Source organism: Tupaia chinensis, unplaced genomic scaffold (assembly GCF_000334495.1).
Source record: "Tupaia chinensis unplaced genomic scaffold, TupChi_1.0 Scaffold000247_1, whole genome shotgun sequence".
Taxonomy (NCBI): Eukaryota; Metazoa; Chordata; class Mammalia; order Scandentia; family Tupaiidae; genus Tupaia; species Tupaia belangeri.
This window is the reverse complement of record NW_006159725.1, coordinates 4,599,752-4,610,790: the sequence shown is the minus strand read 5'-3', so window position 1 is coordinate 4,610,790 and position 11,039 is coordinate 4,599,752. Positions and strand designations below refer to the sequence as shown.

Genomic DNA, 11,039 nt, shown 5'->3' with positions numbered 1-11,039 from the left:
AGCCGGCGGAGGAGCCCTCGTCAGGGCCTGCGGGGCGTGTCTTCCCTGGTGAGTCAGAACCAGCCAGCTTTGCCTCCTGCCTGCTCAGCAGAGGGGCCACCCCAGCTTCAGGAAGGGGCGACTCGGGGAAAGTCCAGGGACGTCACTCTTCTCCTCCACGTGTTCCCGTGTTACATTCCCCGAGTGTCCATGTCTCCTGCGCTATCTCCCGCAGAACCGAGAAGAAAGGAGGGTTTTAAAGAAAGAACAGAAAATTGGCATTTCAGGTTGTCTCCTTGGGTACAAACTTCCACTGTGATGATGCGACATCATCCCACATATTTCCAGGACGGCGCCCGGCGTTGCTTAGACGCGTGAATAATAATTCTTATTAGATCCTTAATGATGGCCAATTTTCACGCTTTTGAGGGTGGTTTTGGACACATTTAAAAGTCACATAGATCAAATCCCAAGAAAGTGAGACGGTAAATGTCCAAACTGAGCACTGATGGTAACGTCACGAGAGGGGTGATTTTGTGACGTATGGAAATGGTCCCTGAGGAGTCTTTTTTTTTTTCACCCAATTTGCTACAGGGTGTGTGCACTCACCAGAGAGAGAGAGAGAGAGGGACAGTAAGAAATCACGCCTGGGAGATGGCCACATCACAATCCCTTCTCTTCCATTCTCTCCTTGGGATTTTGGGCACGCAAGCACACACACTCAGCGTGTTTCTCACGCCACAGGGTCCAGGACCAAACCACACAATCAGTCGTGAGGAATCCAGCCACCTTAACCACCATGCCACTGGCTGGCTCAGGGCTTCTTTTTGTTTATTTGTTTTAGAGAGAGAGAGATTTTGGCTACAGGGCATGTGTGCTCACCAGAGAGACAGAGACAGAAACAGAAAGCAAGAAATCACCATCCCCCGGGGATGACCATGCCACAATCCCTTCTCCTCCATTCTCCTCTCAGGATCTTGGGCACGCACGCACATGTGTCCTGTGTGTTTTAAGCCTCCGGCTTCAGGATTCGAACCATGGTTGACAACACGGGAGTCCAGCAAGATAACCATTGGGCCATCTGCTGGTTCCATGCCCCAGGGATTCTTTAAAAGACAGGCTTTCTATAAAAACTTTGTGCTTGACTACGGTGAGGCTCCAAGCCCAGAGCTTATTCTGAGATCTCTCATCTTGCTGAGCTGGGTAGGCACAATAACTGGGTCTTCTCTTTTCCTGATCTGGCCTCTGCCAACGCTCCACCCCCTCTTACCCTGGCTTCCAGGCTACTTAAACCTTTCCTGCACGATGCCAGCGGATCGCCCGCCTGTCCTCACCTCCAGTACGGATTTGGACATACTGCCTGTCTGCTTTGCCCCCCACCTACCCCCCCATGAGCCCTTCTGCACCTTTCAAAACAGCTCTCGTTCTGTCATGGTGTCCTTGACCCTGAGCCAGAGTTGACAGCTCCCTCAGCACCTGTGACTCGGTTATGACAGCCCGGTCTGCGCGGGACGGTCCTCACGTGTTTACATGTCACCCGCACTCCAGTCTGAGGCCCATCAGGGCGGGGTCCAGTCTGTCTCTGTGTCTCCAGCACCTGAAACCGCTGGGCACACAGCCGTCTGCCATTAGAAAGCAGCCACCGGACAGTGTCGCCTGCCAGTGCGCCCACGCCCAGTGACGTGCGCGGTGTGGGGCGCCCTCTGGTGGACACTAGAGAAGCTGCAGGGGTGAAGACAAGCTGCCCGCTGTGACTTGGCTCTTTGTATCTAAGGGAAGATCATCTCTAAGACTGCAGGGCCTGGACAGAGCAGGCACTTCCCTGTTGTCAGCCTAGAGGTCGCCCCGAAAGGGGAGAACAAGTAAAGGTAGTATTATATAATAGATCCTATTTGAACTAAGCTATTGGTTCACATTGAACTAAGGAGTCAAAATTAAAAATAAATGATACTTTATGATAGATACACAATATAAATACGTTATTAATTAAATAATAATTGTTGAAATGTGTCTCCTGGACCAACCAGCTCCATGGCACAGCAGTAACGCACTGCTCAAGAGAAGCCGGATTCTGCGTGGCAACTAAAGTCAGAATCCCCAGCCCACTCCACCTGAAACACGCCAGTGCCCAGAGCAGGCAAGCCGGAGGATGGAGGAAGGGATCAGAGCCTGACAGACCCTGCGGGGTGCTCCTCTGTCCCTCTGTCCCTCTGTCTCTCTCATGTGCACGCACATGTGTTCTATCACGAATAAAGAACAAATGATTTGTTTAAATGTCTTCTATTACTTTCATTCAATAACTGCAAGTGTTAAGTATTGAGTGATCAAGAAGGTACTATGTTGGGGTCTGAAACCTAAAACTTATCCATCCATTTATTTATTTATTAAAATGATGCTAGGGGGCGGCAGGTGGTGTAGTGGCTAAGGCACTGGACTCTCACTTGGCTGACTGCAGGCTGAGTTCCGGACCTGGTAGCTGGAAAAATCACACCGGGCACCTGTGCATGCATGCCCTAAATCCCAAGAGGAGACTGGAGGAGAAGGGACTGTGGCATGGTCATTCCCCACGGAATGCTTTCTCACTTTCCTTCTCCCTCTCGCCCTGTCTCTCTCCAGTGACGCACACATCCTATGGCAAAAATATTTTTTTTTAAAATGTTTTGTTTTGTGTTTTTAATTTATTATAGGGCACGTGCACTTCCTAGAGAAAGACAGAGAGAGAGGGAAAGTAAGAAATCTCCCTCCCGTGGGGGAGGGAGACAAGGGCCACACTGCAATCCCTTCTCCTCCATTCTTCCTTGAGATTTTGGGCAGGCACAACACACACACACACACACACACACCTAGCATGCTTTTCAACCCACTGGGTCTAGGACTCAAACCCTGCAGTTGGCCGTGTGGGTATTCAGCCACCTTAACTGCTGTACCACTGACTGACCCTAAAATAATAGTGTGGTTGAGTAAGAAAATTAAGGCAAAACACTTACAAAGCACCTGTTATAAGAGCAATATTGCACTAAAAAAAAAAAAAATTCAAAGATGCCATATTTCGGCTCCAAGGAACTCAGTCTGGAAAACAGTACTTTCCCTCAGCAAAGAACATTGTCCCCCTTATTTATTAATTTTTTTACTTTGCTAGAAGGCATATGTGCTTACCAGAGAAACAGAGAGTGAGAAAGCACCTGCCGTCGGGCATGACTGTGCTGCGATCCCTTCTCCTCATTTCTCCTTTCAGGATTCTGGGCCTGCACGTACATATACGCAATGTGTTTTTCAAGCTGCCTGTCCAGGACTCTAACCTGAGGGATCCAGCCACCTTTACCAGGCCACCGGCCCTGGCCCACAAAGCATTTTTTAAAATGTTTGAACACGCTGTATCAGTTAATAATTCTCCGTAGTCTATTTTACAGATAAAGAAAGTGAGGCTAACAGAAATGAAACAGTTTATCCAGCTACCTAGCTCATGCTGGCTAGAAAATAAATTGAAAAACTGAGCTCCATCTGTCTGTAAATCCCCAGTTCTCACGAGTTCACCCAAAGCCCCACAAAGTCAAACGCAAGGTTTTTTAGCTTTTTATTATGGAAAATTTGGAATGCATACAGAAGGAGACAGGATGGTGCAATGGGCTGCTCGGATCACCCAGCCTTTTTACATTCATACCTTCATCCACCCACCCAGTGGCTTTTTGTTTTTGTTTCTTAAGGATTTTGTCATAGGGCATGTGTGCTAACCAGAGAGAAACAGAGAGAGAGAGTGAGAGGGAACATAAGAAATCACCCCGAGGGAAGATGGCCACCACAATCCCGTCTCTTCCATTCTCCCCCTGGGATGTTGGGTACCACGCACATGCGCCCTGTGACTTTCAAGCCACCAGGTCCAGGACTCAAACCACAGTCAGCCATGTGGGGGTCGAGCGCCATGACCAATACACCACCTACTAGCCCACCCAATGTTATTTTGAAGTAAATTGAAGGTATAATATTATTTTTTGGTAAACATAACCTCTGTTAAAAGATAAACTTTGGGACCAGCCCTTGGCATGGTGGTTAAGGTGGCTGGATCTCACATGTCTAAATGCAGAGTTAGAGACCTAGACCCAGTGACTTGAAAAACATGCCAGGCACATGTGCATGCATGCCCAAAAACCCTATAGGAGGAAGAGATGGAGAAGGGATTGCAGTGTGACCATGCCCCATGGAGGAGGGAAGGTGCTTTCTCACTTTCCTTCTTTCTCTCTCTTTCTCTTTGGCAAATTTTTTTTAAAGATAAACTTTGATAGATTAAAAATAATTTTTTTTGAAGTGTTCACGCACTCACCAAAGAGAGACAGACACAGAGAAGGAAAGAGAAAAAGCACGCCCCCATGGGACCTGACCACACTGCCATCCCTTCTCCATTTCTCTGTCCTGTTGAGACTTGGGACCTGCACACACACGCACTCCATGTCTTTCACTAGCCCGCAGGGCCAGGACCCGAACTGCAGCATGCGACGTGGGATCCAGCTCCCTAACCCACTAGGCTACAGGGCTAGCTCAGCAGATTAAACTTGCAAAGGGTTTGAGCAGACAGGGCAACCCCAGCCTGGAAGGATTAGGTCTCCACCAAAGGAGCAAGATGAGGGGCTTTCAGGAGTCCATGCAGAAGCACAGTAAATGAATTATTTGCCTGGTTAAAACTTGAGCAGTTGCTTCGTTTGAACTAGCCAGCGGGAAGCCTGTATGATCAACGCGCATTTGGTCACCATGATTGGCTGAATTTCTTTTAAATGAGCTGTTTACAGAAGACAAGCCCGAGTTAGGTTTCCATTTGCTTAGTAGGAAAGAAAGCAGGGTATGAGAGCCCCTACATCGAATCACCTCAAGTTTCATTATTGTAACACTTTAATGCTATTATTTTATCAATAAAGAATGATTGTTTCCTAGATATCTACTACCTACTGTTAAAATGTTCAATTATTGGGACCAGCAGGGGGCATAGTGGTTGTATTTCTGGACTCCCCCATGGCTGACCGCGGTTGGAAGATCACACCAGGTCCTGGGAAGAGAGTGAAGGGGAAAGGATTGTGGTGTGGCCAACCCCCCTGGGGGGTGATTTCTCGCTTTCCCTCTTACTGTCTCTGTCTCTCTCTCTCTTTCTCTCCCCAGTAAGCACATGTGCCCTAAGGCAAAAGCCTCTCAAAATTTTTTTCATTCAATTATCTCATAAATGTTATAGAATGCTTTTATGGTCTATTTATATTAGGGTTTAAAGAGGTCTAAAGTTTGCAACTGATCAGCACGTTTTGTTTTGTTTTGTTTTTTAATGTTGGCTATAGAGCTCAGTACGAGAGAGAGAGAGAAAGAGAGAAAGAGAGAGAGAGAGAGAGAGAGAGTAAGAAAGTACCTCCCAGGAGGTTGACCACATCATAATCCCTTCTCCATTCTCCTTTTGGGATTTTGGGCACATGCGCACACACTCACACACCCAGCAAGTTTATTAATCCACTGGGTCCAGGACTTGAACTGCATCGTCAGCTAAGTGAGATCCAGCCACCTTAACCACCATGCCACCCACTGGCCCTCAACATGTTTCCTAAGTTTCTCGTGATCTATAGGTTTCCCTTCATTTCTTTTTCATTTCCATGCAACTTACATGTAAAGAAACTCTCAGACACCATCCACTAATAGAACTTCCCACTGTATGTTTTGGGGTTCGTTGCAGCCTGCATCACCACGGTGCTGTTCAATATGCTCCTCCGTATTTCCTCTAGATTGGTATTGGGTGTAAGCAGTGATTCAGGACAGTGGTTCTCAGTCTTCACTGAGCATCAGAATCGCCTGAACAGCTCCCAGACCCCACCCTCAGCGTTTCTGATTCTGGTCTCAGGAAGTTCCCGAATCCGCACCTCCAGCAAGTTCCCAGGTGATGCTGATAAGACACCTTGTCACTGATGGAGGTTAGACTGAGGCTTCATCAGATGAAGGTCTGACTTTTATTATGACAGGGTCTCGCTGTCCTGCTCTTCCTGCCTCAGTCTCCCAGGTAGCTGGGTACAGGTGCCACCAGGCCTGTCTCTTTCAGACAGGGTCTCTCTCTTCTTTTTAGAAAGATTTTTTTTCTACAGGGCACTTATGTTTGCCAGAGAGACAGAAAGTGAGAAATCACCCCCGCCCCAAGAGGGGATGGCTATGCCACAATCCCTTCTCCTCCCTTGTCCCCTAGTCATTTGGGGCATACATGCACATGTGCCCAGTGTGAGTTTTTTTTTTTTTTAAGAGAATTATTATATCTAACTATTTATTTTAATTTGACCATAGAGGGACAGAATGAGAGAGAGAGAGAGCAAGCCACCAGGTCCAGGACTTTAGCCATGCTTGGCCATGTGGGAGTCCAGCACCCTTAACCACTATCCCACCTGCCATCACCACCTCCCTCCCATGTGAGTTTTAAGCTGCCGGGTCTGGGATTAGAACCGTGGTCCACTACATGAGAATCCAGCGACGTAGCCATCACACTATCTCCTGGTCCCCAGAAAGGCTCTCACTATGTTCCCCAGGCCAGCCTTGAGCTCACAATCCTCCTGCCTCAGGTTTCCCAAGTCCCTGAAATTCTGGGGACATTGGCCCTGGAATTATCGGTTGGTCCAGGAATCCAACCTAGGGCCTCCAGTATGATCCCAGCCAGTGTCTCACCAGGGCTGGGCCTCAGGTCCCTCACAGCCTTGTCATCGTCTCCTGCCGGGAGCTCTGCCGTGCATGGTCATCTGTCTCCTGTAACGTGAGCAGCGTTTGACGCTCAGTGCCCGGCTCCACCCATTCACTGGTGTGACATGTGATATTCCAGTTCTAGAATCCCAACCTCATTGACCAGCTAGATCTCTCTGAGGAAGAGAAGCCCCCTTGCCTAAGTGATGACCTAGTTGGGTAGTTCTCATAGGAAAGATTAATTTATATTTTTGGAGAGGTTTTTTTGCTATAGGGTGCGTGCGCTTGCCAGAGAGACAGACAGAGACAGAGAGACAGAAAGCAAGAAATCACCCCCTTCCCAGGGGGGACAATCCCTTCTCCTCCATCCTCCTCTCGGGATCTTGGGCATCCATGCACATGCACCAGCGTGAGTTTAAGCCACCGGGTCTGAGACTCGAACCACAGTCGACGACATGGGAGTCCAGTGACATAGCCATTACGCTAGCTGCTGGTTCCAGAAAGATTCATTTCAAGGTCAATGAGTTGGTTTACTGACATATCCCAATGATTACATTTACAGATTTTTTTTAATTTGCTTTTTTCAGTGTCATACATAATGACATAATAACATGGCATTAAATATATTTGAAGTGTTTCCATTTATTTATTTTTTGGTCAAGGGCACAAGCTCTTGCCAGAGAGAGAGAGAAAGCAGCACCCCCAATGGGGCATCATCATTCCACAATCCCTTCTCCATTTCTTTTTTATTTTTAAAGAGAGATTTTTGCTATAGGGCACATGTGATCACCAGAGAGACAGAGACAGAGAAAAAGTGAGAAATCACCTGGTAAGGGGGATGCCCATGCTGCAATCTCTTCTCCTCCATCCTCCTCTCAGGATTTTGAGAATGCACGCACACACACCTGGCCTGAGTTTCAAGCCTCTAGATACAGGACTCAAACTGCAGTCAACCATGTGTGAGTTCACTGCCTTAACCACTATGCCACCTATTGGCCCCTCTCCTCGATTTCTTTATCCTGTCAGGATTTGGAACCTGCATCCACACATGGTTTTCTTTTTCTTTTTTTTCTTTCTTTCTTTTTTTCCCCTTCGTTTCAGTATTTTATTTTAAAGAGATTTTTGTGTTGAGACCAGTAGATGGCGTAGCGGTTACATTGCTGGACTCCCACATAATGGACTGTGGTTTGGGTCCCTGACAGGCGGCTTGAAACTCACGCTGGCTCATATGCGTGCCCAAGATCCCGAGAGGAGAATAGAGGAGAAGGAATTGTGGCATGATCATCCCTTCTGGGGGACGATTTCTCACTTTCCCTCTCATTCTCTCTCTCTCTCTCTCTCTCTCTCTCTCTTTCTCTCTCTCTCTCTCTCTCTCTCTCCAGCAAGCACATACACCCTGAGAGAAAAAAAACTCTTAAAAAAGAGAGAGAGACAAAGAGAGAAAGATTTTTGTGGTATAACAAAACGTCCATGGTACTCTTAATAAGTAACACTTATTAATATAATCATCAAATTATAGCAATCTTTTGCAACAAACTCTCATTAAATTTTCCTAGAAAGAAAAAATGCACATTGTACACTATTTTAAACTTCATTATTTCCTTTAGCTTTCAAAATTTAGTGCAGAAACTTCATTTGTTTCAAAGGAAATTTATAAGAAATTATAAAGCAACTACAGAGTTCTTTATGATACAATGTAAGATAAAAATAATTTTTTGCAGGTTGAAAGTTTATCCAAAGGCATAAGTAGACTACAAATATATTTTGGCAATATGGTGGACTGAAAGGCACTTCAAAAGTCATCTAGTTAGGAATCCGCAGACAGCGTAATGATCACGTCACTGGACACCCACATGGACAATCATAGGTCAGGTCCAGACCCAGAGGCTTGAGTTTCATGCCAGGGGCGTGTGTATGTGTGCCCAAATTCCTGAGGGAGCGAATGGAGGAGAAGAGCTTGCAATGGGACCATCCACCCTGGAGAGTGACTTCTCTTTCTCCATCTCTCCAGCAAGTGTACACACCCTATAGGAAAAATCTCTCTCTCAAAAAAATCGTCTATTAAACTATTGGGTTGTCAGGAAAATCATGATGCATTTCTGCATGGAAAAATACATCGTGCCTTTCCCGACAACCTGCTACCAGAGCTACAACACACTTGATGAAATCCAATCTGTAAGTCTAACACCAAGAATCATTTCTTTCTGCCAAAACACAGAAATAATTTATCTGAAAAATCCACGAGTAGTACAATTAGCTCGATTTCTTCATAAAGATTCTTTTATAAAAATTGTGCTAATATGGAAGATTTACTGCTGAGTGAAGCAAGCCAGGCTATGAAGGAGAGACATTGTATGTCCCCACTTAATATATACCAAGCATCCACACTCTGTGACTGAAACTGATTGACTAAGGGATATAGAAACACAGTAAATGGATGTAAATACCAGATATAGTGAAAGAGTAGGGTCTGAGAAAGGACATTTAGAAGAAAATTAGAGAGGCAAAGCATTACTAGGACAAAGAAATGTGGTATTATCTGTTGAAGATATTTTATAGTTTTATCAACTGGACTAGGGAGAAATCTTCACATGTTGAAATATTCATTTTGTAAGCTAAATAATGTGATTGAATGTATAAAAGAAAAGGAAATTTTAAAAATGTAAAATTAAAAAAAAAAAACTGTGCTAATATCTGAAAGGCCACATTCACCTGTGTGGAAAAGCTGAGAAGGACGCCTTCACATGAGGGCTAAAAGCTAAGTTATCGATGTAGAAAGGCTATCCAGGAAGTATTAAAAAGGAGTTTTTCTTCAGGAAGTTGTTTTGTATCATAAATGCCCTTAATTTTAATCCATAAGAACATTCCAGCAAAAGGAGTAGGCCATTCTGCCAAACCACTTTCACCACTTCTCCGTACCTACCAATACTGCACACCTCCGGTTCCTCTAGAAACCAATAACCCTGTCTACCTGAGCCAGGAAACCCTCTTCCGCCTGTAGGTGCAGAAGCTATGCCACCGTGCTGGGATGCAATGCTGAAACTTGCACACGTAAGATAATTCTACTGGTTGCTTATATCGCTGGACCCCCATATGGCCAATCACGGTTCAAGTCCCAGACCCAGAGGTATGAAACTCATGCCAAGCACATGTGCATGCATGCCCAAGATCCTCAGAGGAGAATGGAGAAGAGACTGTGGCATAGCCATCTCCCCGGGGGTGGGGGGGGGAGCGTTTTCTCACTTTCTCTCTCTTTGTCTCTGCGGTGAGCACATAGCAAAAATCTATCAAGAAAATAACAAAAATAATTCTCTCTATCAAGGGTTTGGACCAGTTATAAATCCTATTCTCAACCCAGAGGAGAGGGTTTTTGAAAGAGTCCACTCTGATGACACGCCCATCAATGCCCTTGGAAAGAAACATAAGTGCCCAAAACTCATCAACTGAAGAAAATATTAATAGTAAGGATCATCTTCTATTATGAAAAAATCATATTTTCTTGCATGATCAGATTTCTTTTTAGCCATCACTTGTCAAGGAGTACTGAATAGGGTTATTGCCATCTGGAACAGTATAAAGAAGTTCGGGGGTGTTTTTCTTAGAATTCTTTGAATCTTCTGGTTTCCGTTTGGAAAGAGTTTCCTCAAGGGAGTCTGGAATCACCCCATCTCATCACTGGCAACATTAATAACGTTGCAGCCCAGTGGTCGAAGGGTTTGAAGAGTTCCTGAATACAGGTTCATTTGCAGGGTAGTATCTCCAGGATTAACGATCATGTCGAATACCTTACAAAGCCATCTTGGCTGCCAGATGTGACATATAAGTCTATTTGTCCTTGACTGAGTGAGTAATGCATGGGAGGATTATGCAATTTTATTTGTAGCTGTTTGAGCCAAGACACAAGTGCTGGCATTCCAGCACTTGGAGAATACTGAAGCGCTCTCTTCATCTCTTCTCCACATTGGATGGTCTCTCCATCTTCTACAGTGAGAACGGCCATCCTAAAGGGAAGCATGTTCAGATTTAGTGATCCCAAAGGGGTGAGTGGCTTTTATGACCTGCTCAATATGTCAGTCAAGACTCAGATGGCCAAAGGCTTTCAGGTCGTGCTGATTGCTGTGAAGAACGTGTGTAGATCATGTCTCGGACAGCCAGCACCATGTCCCTTCAGTTGCAGAGGACTCCGGGTCCCTGGTCAGTGCCCTGGGTATGTGGGGCAGTCAGGGATGTCAGCCTCAAGGCTCTTGCAGCCTGGCCCAGTGCCTGAATCAGGTCAAAGATGCCCAGTGTGTTTCTCAAGCCACCAGGGCCAGGATTCAAACCACTGTTGGCCATGTGTGATCCAGATCCTTTAGCCACTGACTTGAATCTGGCCT

The 11,039-nt window shown here is 45.8% G+C and overlaps 1 pseudogene; it reads right to left on the bottom strand.

Annotated features, from left to right (window-relative positions):
* Positions 1 to 8,857: 8,857 nt before the first annotated feature.
* LOC102474215 (kynurenine/alpha-aminoadipate aminotransferase, mitochondrial pseudogene) lies at positions 8,858 to 10,678 on the bottom strand (annotated as a pseudogene).
* Between the last annotated feature and the right edge of the window lie 361 nt (positions 10,679 to 11,039).